The 14473-nt window shown below is 48.5% G+C and overlaps 1 protein-coding gene and 1 pseudogene across 1 annotated transcript in view; one reads left to right on the top strand and one right to left on the bottom strand.

Annotated features, from left to right (window-relative positions):
- The window catches only part of LOC146186668 (mast cell protease 1A-like), a 169830-nt gene that overhangs the window by 128080 nt on the left and 27277 nt on the right, over positions 1–14473 (bottom strand). The gene's annotated exons all lie outside the window — the stretch shown is intronic.
- On the top strand, positions 7558–8542 carry LOC146186669 (uncharacterized; annotated as a pseudogene).

Genomic DNA, 14473 nt, shown 5'->3' with positions numbered 1-14473 from the left:
GCGTGTTCGTGTCCATCGGTTCCTTCGGGTCTTTCGGGTCCTTCGTCTCGGTTCTGATTGGTATGTCTGTTCTCCTTGTCTTCAGGTCCGGGCTGGGCTGGAACGGCTGGGGCGAAGCTGCTCGGCGATGTCCCTGGGCCCTCGGTGATGGTCCCGGCTTGAAGATGGCCTCGATGCTCCAAGGCGAGGATGGGGATGTCGTACGCCGCACCTCCAACCAAATGTTACGAAGCGGCAAGCCGATGAAGACAGGAGACAGAACATGACCGATGGCGATGGTAGATGACGTTTAATGGATGTTCGCGGGCCTAGCGCGAGCGCTCCTTCCCGCGCCACTGCCCGCTTCTTCTTCCTTGTCGTCCATAACAATATATATATATATATGTGTGTGTGTGTGTGTGTGTGTGCGTGTGTGCGTATGTGCGTATCAAATGGAATCTTCAATGGGCCTTTTTACTGAACACAGTCCGTTACGACAAACGCCACTTTTCATTTTCTAAGTTTATTGCGCCGACAGTGCCGGTGGTGACATTCCGTTCATTAGGGCAGTTTTACAATAACGTCTTTCATAGATTTATGGTAATGATTAATATATTCATGCATATTCATACATACCTATATGTATAGAGCAAGGATGTGCGATATCAACCGCGTGATGAGGGGAAGAGAACAAGCCTCCTCCCTCTTTATAGCTGCGTCACCAGGCCGCGCCGGCGGGCGCAGCGCCGCCTCTCGGGAGCGATACTGCTCCTCCGCCCGGCGCGTTGGGCTGAAAACTTCTGCAACAGACGGTACATACATACATACATACATACATACATACATACATACATACATACATACATACATACATACATACATACATACATACATACATACATACATACATACATACATGCTGCGCGGCACTTACCTAATCCCGCATCACTGGCATGAATGTACTCCCATTGTCCGGCAGACTTCCCGAAAGCATGTGCTCTTCGTCGGACTCCCCTGATGGGGCTGGGACAGGTCGGTCACCGCCGCTTGCGGCGGGTGCTAGCCTGCCACCGAATTTTTATCTGTTGTAGGCCGTCATTGCACCCGCCATCGCTTAGGTGGTGGACGACGGCCGTTGTTGTGGCGCGCGTCTTTCTCCCCCTCTGCCTTTTCTTCTCTAGTTTTTCTTGTTTGCACGAGGCAGCGGAGGTGGCTCAGCTGCAAAGCCTGTAGCAGGCCCGTGCATTTTCTTTTCCTTCCTCCTACAGCACAACACCAACAACGAAAGCATGCTTTTTCCTTAGGTTAAGGGAAATTGATCTCATTCTCATGGTCATTGCGAGCAACGGAGAGTAAGCTGACCATCTACCAGTTTCTTAAGCCTTTGAAGACCCCTACCGTATGTATTGTTGTGGCCTTAGCGCGCATTAAGGATTCCAGCGCAATTTAGGTCTTGAGCCATTGGCAAGGCAGATATTCCTACCACAATCCTGAATATTCTGCGCTTGATTTATCTTCACCTGCGGTCATTTTCACTGGAATTTCGGACTGGAGTCTTAATTTAAATTGCTTGAACTCCATTGTTTCTTTTGTGTTGAGTTGTGCTGGGTTCTACTGGGTTTTATGGCGCATAAGCAACTAAGGCTATCATGACCCAATAGCAAGCCTTGTTCCATTTCAATAAATGTTCATTGCTGCATGGGTACTTGCACATATTGCCACCAGCGGGAGATGGATCCACTATCTGGACACCGCCGATTTCGTCACTGTTCTGTCCACTGTACGAATCTGAGTACACCTGAAATATTGAAATAAAACTGCGAAGAAAATTACAAGGACGCTTAAGCTCCATTTTTAAAGATATGATGCGGAAGTGTTGTTGGGTCTTATCTGCGGCCATTGTTGAGCCCCATAACCGGCCTCTTCAAGTGTTTTCTGCAAGCAACTTCGATGTCACAGCTACAAGCGAAGATAACCTTCGTGAGATTATACGTGAAGTCGTCTGAGAAGAATTGCACATTTGCTACTGTCGTCTCAGCAGCCCCAGGTAGTGACGCTTACGGACATCGTCCGTGAGTGCAGCAGGCCCTTGGGAGTCCTGTCTTGATGGATGCAATGCAGCAACCCCAAGCTATGAACTAGCCGCTGCCGCATGCCATCCCGCACGCCGACGCGAAATACGAAACCCCCTAAGTCACGAGAAAGCTCTTCCTGAACGCCACTTCTTGGACCCCGCACGCCAAGCCCAAGAACGACCTTGTATCCCCAGGAAATGCGACACCTAAAGGTCACCCAAGAACCGCCCGTTGTGCTTCCATTGAGGTGAGGGAGGCCACATTTTACGCCACTGCCCACACAGGCGCATTAGCCTGCACGGCTTCGCCATCGACGCCCCACGACCCCGTCCAGGCGAACAATCAGAAGAAATCGAACACTACTTGCGCAGGGCAGTCACCGAGCCGTCAGTACCGCTGTCCATCGCCGTACAGCGACAGAATTGAGTCGCCGTGTCGCAGGTACGCCCATGGAAGGTTTTATAGTCCCCGTAGGAGAAGCTAAAGGCAGCAACCTTTGGAGGTGAGGTTGCTACATGGCGAAGTAACGAAGATCCCCCGCCGCCGACAACGAGCCCATAAAAAATTTGCTATGGTCAGCTAGAATAATTCCTTTGTATGGTCGGCTATAGATATTTGGTCTGAATATCTATCGCCGCGCTTATGGCAGTCTTTAGGTTTTGTTATAGTCTTTGCTATAGAAGTCTCTAATCTTTTCGACAGAGTTATGGTCGCCCATTTTCTGTAGTGTTTAGCATTTTTTATAATAATAATAATAATAATAATAATAATAATAATAATAATAATAATAATAATAATAATAATAATAATAATAATAATAATAATAATAATAATAATAATAATAATAATAATAATAATAATAATAATAATAATGTTTATTTGCATCAAGTAGATCTCACAAGATGCAGGAGGCCTGCAGAAACAGCTGTCAAAGACAGCGTGACGAGGCCGCAAGTCCCATTATAAACTGGTCATTACACAGCTTTTATTCATTTTATAGTCATTTTTGGTCGTTTTATAGTCACATATAGAAAACTCTTCGCGCGACACGTGCACGTGTGTGTGTGCTCTGGCGTGTGTGGGTGCCAGTGTGTGTCACTCTCTACCTGTTTAGAAGTTTTTTTCCAATCCGAAGCCTTAATAACTGAAAATTGGTGAGCAGTCCCCGAGTCTAAAACCCCGCAGGCTGGCTACCATGCGACGACAAAGCTCCCACCAGTTATACCAAGCCTGTGACGCAATCCATTTGTCGTACAGCATTGCGGTTGATGTTATACGATTTTGCGTATATAGCCTATATATTGTCTATATATAGCCTATATATATATATATATATATATATATATATATATATATATATATATATATATATATATATATATATATATATATATATATAAACTATTTATTTATTTCAAAAATTATATACAAATACGAGCCTGCCCAAGCCAACAATGGGCTTGTGGGGCAGCGCTCGGCAGAATGGAGCAAGCCAGGGGCGGCACAGTAGTCCATTGCACAAGACTCAAACTAAAAACTACAGAAAGGCACTAAGAAATGACGGGGAAGAAAAAAAACAAAAAAAAAAAACAAACAAACATATATTCGAGTTAATCTCGAGGCAGCTCGCGAGAGGGATTCGAACTGACGAAATTCGTACCTTCACAGAAGGATGTAAGACTGCTGATCTACAGCTTTTGTAATATACAATATTCTATAACCAGCTAAAGCGGATTATATGGCTTACAGTCTGTAGGTTTAAATGAATTTACATCTCTATAGGCGGCTAAACACAGCTTTTTGACTACAGGTGTAGATCGCTAGGAACACAACTTTTTTGATGGGTATTTAAAAGTCTTTCCTATACATTTTCCTATGACCAGCTAAAACGGCTTACATGGCATCCAGTCTGTCGCTTTCATCTATGGTATTTAAAGCCTCTTGCAGATAACGATCCTGTCTCTCAAGTTGTCTATGAACTGACCAAATCGTGACATCGTCTGCGTATATCATGAACCGCACTTCTGGTATTTTAGCTAATTTCCATGCCAATGGGATCAGTGCGATATTAAATAATAAAGGTGCTAACACTGACCCTTGCGGCACGCTTCTGTTCGAGGTGTAATTGCCAATTTGTTTTCCGTTTATCCGGATAGAAAACGTCCTGTCCTTAAGCAGATTATGTACTGCTTTTATAACCTGCAAGGGAATGCCCATACATTCCATGTTGTTAAGAATCTTGGCATGTAACACGTTGTCGTATGCCTTCGCCACGTCGGTAGCCACTACAGTGCGCACTAGGTGGCTATAAGGCAACACGTGTATGACCTCTTCAGCAAGCATAGCCAGTCCATTTTCTGTCCCAAGGTTTGTTCGAAACCCAATTTGTCGAGCATGCTATTTTTTATTAGTTTCCAACCACAATGACAGGCGGCTGGCTATCATCTTTTCATAGATCTTGCAAATTGTGGGTGTTAGCGAGATAGGCCGCAAATATTCTAGGCTTGTGGGAGGTTTCCCAGCCTTTGGTATTGTTACCACCACTGAGTGTTTCCAGCCGAGTGGAATGTCTGCTCCTTGCCATACCTCATTTACTACGTCCAACAAGCTGTTAACTGCGGCTCCTTCCTAAATTCTTGAATACTTCATAAGGAATATCGTCATGTCCAGGCGCAGTTTTACCATTCGCTTCTTCTATAGCAGCCAATAACTCCAATTTGGTAAATGGCAGTGTTATTCCTGTTTTATCAACCGCATACACTGTCGGTGAAGGCGCCGGATAATGTGCGCGGTTCGGGAAGAAAAGGGCAGCAGCCTGACCTGCAAACTCCTCTGGTGTAAGCTGTAATGCGAGTCTAATACTTTCTGCATGATCTTTAACCTGCCGCCTCTTTTCCATGCCCTCGAAAGTCCTCCAAAGGGCCTTGTTAGTCGTTCCTGAGCCCAAACGACTGCACCATTCATCATATCTCCTATGAGCCAGCTGTCTTTCATATCGGCGTGCCTGTGCCGTCACTCTGTTTACCTCAATTTCTCTTTACACATCTTCAGGATGGCGACCAGCCTGTATCTCGGACCGTTTTCGGCGTGCCCAAAGTTTTAGTAGGTGCAGGTCAGGAGTTGGCTGATCGTTCACTGTAGTTGTAATGGTGTGATCCTTGAGTACCGTTTGAAGGGTGGTAACGAGAGTATTCGGGCTAACTGAATGCGTTCGAGTATCCTGCCGTACACCATCCCAATGTGTAACAGAAGCTTTCTTTCGAATTTTCTTCAGATGTCCCAAATTAAGACCAATACTAATGGGAACATGGTCACTACCCCACGCATCTAATTCCGCCTGCCATTGTGGTGCACCAGGGCCCTTCCACCACGTCAAGTCTGGTGAGCGTGTTTGTGTTGCAGATAGTGTTGCGACTCCTGGATGATTTAGCAGTGTAAATTTCATTTCTGTGAAGGCAGTATGAACTTGATCACTCCTTTTAGAATAATAATCATATCCCCATACGGTGTGCGGAGCGTTAAAATCTCCACCGATTAGTATCGCAATTCCAGGTTATGAATGGCGAATATGCTTAACCCATCCAAGATTAAGTACTGTGTTTCTTGGCCGAGCGTACACGGACACTAATATAAGGGGCGTTTTGTTCGAACGCGTGAGTACAGCAACTACTTCCTGCTGAGTGTTGCACCACGTGCTCAAGTCAAGTGGCGTTTGGGGAATGTTGGCCCTAATATAGACGGCAGCTTTTCCTGGTGTTTCGGCCTCTGCTTTTGCTCGTTTATCAGGGATAGAAGGACACTGGTACCCTATATATCCTGTTATTGAATATAACCTATTGTGCTCCTGTATCAAGAACGCCCATGAATGCAGCTTGCCGTACAATAATTTTGTCCTTACTTCCCCAACTTTATTAGAGAGCCCTCTGCAGTTCCATTGTTTAATCTGTTGCCACTTGTTTCGGCTACTTCTATCCATGATGTAAGCTGCTCTGAATGAGGTGTGTCAGTTGCGCGTGTCCCATACCGCCTTCCAAATAGGTGTGTTATCGGCAGGTTTACAATTCGGAGCATCCACTAACCTTGCTGTCGTACTGCCTGCAAGCGTTTCTTTCTGTTTTTCTGAGCTCTCCTTTCGGCGTTGGGCTATACGTGCTTTCTTTTGTCGCAGCTGTGCAATTGGTGCTGAAAGCATCGCAATTTCTTTTTCTATTGCATCCTGCTGGCTTGTGCAGTCTTTAAGGTCCGGAAAATTATCAGCAGTGAATGCCGTATTTTTGGTGCTTGATTTATTGACGGATGCCTTACTGGGCTAAAGTACATAAAGGGCTTTCCGAAGGCGCCATCCCTGAATTTGCCTCAGTGCTACTATTGGTAGTTTAAAAAAGAAATAGCTTTAGCATGCCAGAGTCACATAGAACCTTTTATTGCGAAAGCAATACTACGCCAGGTTTAACCGCTCGTAGCGTGGTCCGTGGACACCCCTGCAAGAAAAAAAAAACGCAGAACCCTCACCCGCAGCTAATGCTTTCGCTCCATATTCGGTTCAGCAGTGTTGAACCCTTCTTATTTTTTTTCCTTTGGCCCTGCCATTCTTGGACGTCACCTCTCCCATGCAGTGGTTTGGGCGTTGGGGAATATCATGGCCAGATAGGTCGCCCCCATTTGTCACTACTAGATATCTTCGTCCGGGAATACGCTAAGAACGAAGTTTTCCAGACGGAGCTAGCGAATCTCGAAGACCTGAAGCTGTATGGGAAGATATCAGCTAAAATGGTTCCATGAGAGATGTTTAATATTTTCTGTGAACTCTTGTAAATAATGCATTCTTCTGCGCATTGCAATGGACGAAATTTGATTACACGAGAAAAGTATTTCCTGTCATACCAATGAGTAGTAATTGCGTGGAATATCTATGTGGGGCTGTAAACAACTGAGTGATTAAAATTTACTAATTCGGTTTTTTTTTCGTCGCTTTGTTATACGGCTCGAAATGGCTAAATGCCTACAGTCAAGGACTGCCAGTTCTTAAAACACGAGAAATGTGATCCAGCCCACGGCCACCTTATCGAGCTAGCAGGTACGATCCAACGTAGTGCTAAAACTGCAATGTTTTCAGATACACTCTTTTTAAATACGAAGTAGTTCTAGTTTATTTCAGATGTCAAGCCGATATCGCATAAAAGAGAAAGGCGCTCCAAGTAACATTGGTTCGACCTTACAAAGCAATCTGTACGCTTATCACAGAAGTGTGGCGTAAGTTTTGTGAAGAAGATGGACCCCTTCGCTGGACGCTGATGGGAAAGAAGAAGGCGTGTGGAATTGCCATCGCGCAGATCGGGTTGGTCTTGATCTCCCCGCTTCCCCGTCGACCTCGACGCCGTCCTGAACGTCCTTCTACATTTGGTGGAGGTGCGGCCTGATACCCTTGTCTCACGCTGGAGCTTCGCACCCGCACGCTCCCTGTAACTCGTATGACTAACGACGAACACCCCCAGCCAACCCGATGACCCCGCCGATTGTCTGCTCTGGCTCCTTACACCAGCGAGACCCTGCGCTATTCAGCGGGACTGACGACACTGACTGCGAAGACTGGCTTGCTTCGTACGAGCGAGTGAGTTCGTACAATAAGTGGGACGACGCCACAAAGTTAACAAACGTCATATTTTATTTGACCGGCGTTGCCAACTTGTGGTATCGTAACCACAAAGCCGATATCACGACTTGGGACTCATTCAAGGCTAGTCTTACAAGCGTCTTTGGTCGTCCAGCAGTACGAAAGCTCCGCGCCGAACAACGTCTCCAGGATAGAACACAGCGGCACGGGGAGACATTTACAAGTTATATTGAAGATGTACTCCACCTGTGCAGTCGCGTAAACGCTCAGATGTCCGAGCCACAGAAGATAAAGCACATCCTGAAGGGCATCGAACATGACGCCTTTCAGATGTTAAACTGCCGGGATCTAACTACTGTTGCTCAAGTTATAAACCTCTGCCAGAGTTAGGATGAGTTGCGCAAGCAGCGCAGCCTCCCTCGACAGCCTTCCGCGCCTGCAGAGTCACTTTCTGGCCTCTCCGCAACATCTGACACCTCCTCGCTGCTGCAGCAGCTCAGACTTCATCCGCAAGGAAGTTGCTCGCCATATATCTCTGCTGCCAACAAATTGCGAGCTGTCCCGCAATTTGGCGCCCCTTCGACAGGTCATCGCCGACCGCGTGGCGGAGGCCCTTCCATCTGCCCCTCCGTCAGCACCCATGCCTCAGACCGCGCCGGCCGTGGAGCCCCTCCCTTACACCGACGTCCCTGTCACTCCACCATTGACATGCGCCCCCACTCCTGTCGCACCGCTGACGTACGCTGCCGTCGCTGCACGACCACGGCCACCCAGCTACCCGGTGGTGTACGCTACGCCTCCAGGGCCTGTGCAAGGATTTCTTCAGGCACCACAGCCATTGGTTCCACCACGTCAGCTGCACCGCAATCCATAGCGAACCAGTGATAACCGTCCCATCTGTTATTCCTGCGGAGTTCCTGGCAAAATTTCCCGCTACTGCCAAAATCGCACTCCCGATGATTTTGTACCGCACCGAACGTCAGCTTCTTGGCAGCCGCCTCGAGGTCAGTACACCACCGGCGATCCATCTGCAAGTTCCGTCGCGGATGACCGTACCACCTTTTCTCCTCGCCGCTCAACCTCGCCGCGTCGCCGTTCTCTATCCCCTCTTCGACGCCGTCCGAATCTTGCGCAAGAGGAAAACTGAATGCCGCAGTTCCTGAGGCGAGAACTGCGCAACGAGCGAACTGTCAAAGGCCTCACGTATCTCCTGAAAATCTGCTTGAAGTTTCTGTTGACGGCGTTATAGTACTGGCTCTGGTCGACACCGGCGCTGTTGTTTCTGCCATGGCTGCAAGTCTCTGCCGTTCATTGCGCAAAGTGATGACACCAGTTTCAGGATTGTCGCTATGCACTGCAAATGCCTAGCCGATAGAGCCTATAGCGGTGTGCACAGCACGAGCCGCCATTCAGGAAGTTGTGTACGCAATAGAGTTCGTCGTTTTGACTTCCTGCTCGCATGATCTCATTTTGGGCTGGGATTTTCTATCGCGACATAATGCGGTGTTTAAGTGTGCTCGTGCCGAACTGGAGATTTTTGCGCTAGACGAACCATCGCCGGACGTTCCTTATCCCAAAGTCGTTGTTGCCGAAGATACTGATCTTCCTGCGTGCTCTTTCGTTCTTGTGCCCAGTGCTTCTGCTTTTTCTCGCAGTACCGATGTACTTCCCACCCCATCACCTACCTTTCTAAACGGCAAAAGTCTCCCGCTGCCTTATGCCGTAGTTTCTATATCAGCTGGTCTCACCGCGATCTGATTTCTAATCCGTTCTCATTTCCCGTATCCCTGCATCGTGGTGAATGCCTCGGCACCATCCAGCTCATAGATTCTGTTCTCACCGCTGACTAAACACCCTCTTCGCAGCCCGCTGACTTGGCTGCACACACACCGCCTGTTCTTGCGCTGGACCAGTCTTCTGCCGACGTTTTTCTCCGCTCCATCGATGCCAGTCTTCCTGGCCCTCAACGCTCTGAACTCCTCGCACTGCTTCATCAGTTCCGCTCTTCATTCGACTCTCACCAGCCTGCTTTGAGCCGCACATCAACTGTTGCCCACCACATTGACACCGGTTCCCATGCTCCTCTGCGCCAGCGTCCCTATCGAGTGTCTGCCACCGAGCGCCGAGTTATTGAAGCCCAAGTTCATACTATGCTTGAGAATGGCGTGATTGAGCCGTCTAACACTCCGTGGTCCTCTCCTGTTGTCTTAGTGAGGAAGAAAGACGGTTCTATACGCTTCTGCGTCGACTACCGTCGCCTGAACAAAATCACGAGAAAAGACGTCTACCCCCTTCCGCGTATAGATGATGCATTGGGCTGCTTACAAGGTGCTGAACTCTTTTCCTCGCTCGATTTACGATCCGGCTACTGGCAGGTACCCATGGCTGCGGAAGATCGCCCTAAAACCGCATTTGTCACCCCCGATGGCCTCTTTGAATTTACCGTCATGCCTTTCGGTCTCTGTAATGCCCCTGCTACATTCGAGCGTATGATGGATACTATACTGCGTGGTCTGAAGTGGAAGACGTGCCTCTGCTATTTTGACGACATCGTGGTGTTCTCGCCAGACTTTGCGACCCACATCTCTCGCCTGAAGCAGGTCTTGACATGCGTTGCGAACGCCGGCCTGCAGCTCAACTTGAAAAAGTGTCGTTTCGCTGCTCGTGTCCTGACCATTTTAGGCCACGTTGTGTCCAAGGAGGGTATACGTCCTGATCCCGCCAAACTTCGAGCTGTGACCGAGGTTCCGAAGCCTACTACCATCAAGCAATTAGGAAGTTTTTGGGCCTGTGCTCATACTTTCGGCGTTTTATACGGAACTTTGCTTCCATTGTCGCCCCGCTGACTCAGCTCCTCGGCAATACCTCAGATATTTCGCTGTGGTCACCAGCATACGAGGACGCCTACAACACATTGCGCCGCCTCCTCACAGCCCCACCAATCCTGTGCCATTTTGACCCCGAGGCGCCCACCGAAGTGCATGCAGACGCCAGTGGTGTCGGCATCGGCGCTGTGCTTGCTCAGCGGCCCCCCCCCCCCCCCCCGACTTCGGTGAATACTTAGTTGCGTATGCGAGCCGTACTCTCACAAAAGCCGAAGCGAACTACTCTGTAACGGAAAAGGAGTGCTTGGCCATTGTGTGGGCACTCACAAAGTTTCGCCCTTACCTTTACGGCCGTTCGTTTGGTGTAGTCACTGACCATCATGCCCTCTGCTGGCTTTCATCACTCAAGGACCCTTCCGGCCGCTTGGCGCGGTGGGCTCTTCGTCTACAAGAATATGACATCCGTGTTATTTACCGATCTGGTCGCAAGCATACAGACGCCGACGCTTTGTCTCGCTCACCGCTGCCAGGCGACCTTGCCAGCCTCTCCGTCTCGGACTTTGCGGTATCTTCCCTCGACATCAGTGACATGCCTGCTGAAGAACGAAAGGATCCATGGATCGCATCCTTTATTGACTACCTTTCCAACAATTCAGCGATAACCCCTTCACGCGCACTTCGCCGTCAAGCTTCCCACTATGAGATGCGGGATCACCGCCTTTACCGGCTAAACTACAATTCGAGTGGACGGAAATGGCTCCTCGTGATTCCGCGCCATCTACGGACTCAAATATGTACAGATTTTCACGCCGATCCGCAGTGCGGTCACGCCGGAGTTTTCAAGACCTACACTCGAATTCGTCTTGGCTACTATTGGCGCGGTATGTACAACTCGGTACTTAGGTACGTTCGATCGTGCTTGACTTGCCAACGCCGCAACCCTGCTTCTCACCGTTCGGCTGGTGAGTTACAGCCTCTCACATGCCCGCTTAGACCCTTCGACCGCATTAGAATTGACCTCTATGGCCCTCTTCCGTACACAGCTGATGGCAATCGCAGGATCATTGTCGCCGTCGACCACCTGACGCAATATGCCGAAACCGCCGCGCTCCCAGCTGCAACAGCCCGAGATGTGGCCGGTTTCTTATTGAAGAACTTCATTCTCCGTCACGGTGCTCTTCGTGAATTGCTCAGCGACAGAGGCCGTGCTTTCTTATCGGACGTCATTCAAGCCCTGCTCGCTCAGTGCAAAATAATTCACCGGACTTGCACCGCCTACCACCCGCAAACCAACGGCCTTACTGAACGATTTAATCGCACCCTCGCTGACATGCTCGCGAAGTACCGCGGATCCAACCACACAAACTGGGACATTATCCTTCCTTACATCACCTACGCAATGCAGCACGGGTTTTTCTCCGTTCTTTTTGCTTTACGGTCGGCATCCATCTGCTCCCCTTGATACTGTCCTCCCCTACAACCCTGACGCATCAGAATGTACCACAGTGACCGAAGCTGCACAGCACGCAGAAGAATGCCGCCAGGTTGCACGGACATTCACAACCGACTCTCAGTGGCGCCAAAAATATCGCCATGACACCATTCAGAAGAATGCACCACACTTCGAGCCCGGCTCACTCGTGTGGCTATGGGTTCCATCCGGCAGTCCCAGCCTCTCAACAAAACTGATCTCAAAGTATCATGGGCCCTACCGCGTCGTCGAGCGCACTTCACCACTGAACCATGTTGTTGAGCCGCTTACGCCATCTTCCGATTTGCGACACCGTGGCCGTGAAACTGTTCATGTGCAGCGCCTTAAGCCGTTCTACGACCGCATTGTGTCTTTGTCCCCTTAAGTCGCCAGAATGGCTCCTTTTTCCCTGGGGGGCATTGTGAAAAAGAAGATGGACCCCTTCGCTGGACAGTGATGAGAAAGAAGGTGTGTAGAATTGCCATCGCGCAGATCGTGTTGGTCTTGATCTCCCCGCTTCCCAGTCGACTTCGACGCCGTCCTGAACGTCCTTCTTCTACAGTTTTTCACGAATCTAGCGGAGCAATTAAAAAAAAAAAAAAGATCCTTCCGGAGGTAACCGAACAGGCAGCCTGCCGAGCCAGAGTATATCAGTGTTCCCAAAAGTGACGTTGCCGCAGTTGACGATAACTACAGCATAACGACGCATATATGACGATAGCGAAGCAGGCGAAGTGACGAATCGGGCGATAACGCCGCCCGCTGTCTAAACTAAGCGCCGAGGCTCCCTAGGGAGGGAAATTAGCACAGCATCTAAAAGTGGGCGCTGCCTTCAAAACGACACGTCACTAGCGGACGTTGCGCTTGCGCCATATTTCCGGCGCTTCTCTTGCGTTCGGTTCAGGTCGCGCGTGGAAAATGCGTCGGATTTATTCGAGCTGCCAGGTTCTAAAAGATAAGTTTTCCTTCGTTTAAAAATTGATGTGACGTCATCTCGGTCAAGGCATCAAACTCCTAATTGAGACTAACCACCCAACTACGATAATTAAATGGTGATTATATTCTTTTGTTAATTATGTGCATATTTAAAGCCGTTTGGCAGCATGGTATGTCTGCTGGTGCAGAAATTGGGTTCCTGAAAATTTTGTTTCTCTGTTTTGAACATACTAACAAAAAAAATTTCGCGAAACTATGACATCCGACCAACACGAAACCCACAACGTACACACATGAAAGAAATAAGGCTCTGCTTTGGCCTTCTTTCATGTGTCTGCGTTGTGGGTTGCGTGTTGGTCGGATGTCATAGCTTCGCGAAATTTTTTTTTAGTTAGTGTTGTTGTTGTGATTGGTATTAATGTTAGACAATTGGCTTTAGCCTGACTTGGTGCCTTTTTTCACTGCATTCCTTGTTTCTGACGAGGCTTGGATAAGCTGCTTGTGTGACCTGGTTTTTATACCATGTTTCGTTGTCCAGCCTGAAGATGGTGGTATGATGTACTATGGGTTTTGTCTTGCATCACTGTGTTGTATTCGTGCATTACCATTTGATGGTTGTGCTGATAATCCGTTAGACTGGAAGATGTTTGGTTTTGGTTTACTTAGTGGGCCGGCCCTAGTTAAGTTTATCATCTCTGCAGCAGAATTTGATATTTTGTGTTGTTTTAGTGCACGTCACTTCTTCGCTTGGTGTTTTTTTTTGTGATTAGAAAGTAGCGAAGATCGCGTATATATGCCTTGGTTTTCTTCACGAAATCAAGTTGTCAGTGTGCGTTTGTGTGCGTCCTACCTTTCCTTCGTCCGTGTCTTATTAGCGCAGCCTTTTATTGCATTTCCCCTTTAAATTTCTCAGTTTTGTTTCTTTTGGCATCTATCTCTGCTTTGCATATAGTCTCGCATTGTGACGATGCTGTTCATTTTCGGGGGGACTGATGCCACGTACCTGTTTCTAGCTACCTTTGCGCTAAGCTGTGAGGAGAACGAAGTAGTGGCGCTCGCGGGAGGTGTGCACGAGCTACCTCTGGTCTGGGCGATTAAAACCTCAGCCATTCTACGGTCCCCCTCTACCACTGCGCTTCAGCTGGTCTGTGACAATATCAAACACAGCTACCAAGCGACACCGCACACGTATTTGAGGGCATCTGCCAACCCTACAAATTGAGTGGTTTCATGACGTTGCTCACCCCAGTTCACCAATAAGCGCCGCGATGGACACTGAATCTTGCTACAGTGAAAGTTCTGTACAATGTAATATTGTGTGCTTAGTTTAAGGCTGCTACAACGGTGTCATGTGAGGGCTCCTTTACATCTATATTAAGCGATATAGTGTATACTCCTCGTCCGCCGAAAAGCCACCGCTGTAGATGGCGGTGGAGAAAAATTCTGATTGACTGACAGGGTCATGACGCCGCAGCCACGTAACCTCGCCTTGATATTTCAAGCACCATACGTTTCAAAATAAACTTAACGATTTGGGGAGGACCCAAATAAAGCCAAACTTTGAGAGGAAGTT

This window comes from Amblyomma maculatum, chromosome 6, assembly GCF_055883805.1.
Source record: "Amblyomma maculatum isolate TAMU_Amacu chromosome 6, ASM5588380v1, whole genome shotgun sequence".
Lineage (NCBI taxonomy): Eukaryota > Metazoa > Arthropoda > Arachnida > Ixodida > Ixodidae > Amblyomma > Amblyomma maculatum.
This window is presented reverse-complemented; position numbering and strand designations above follow the sequence as displayed.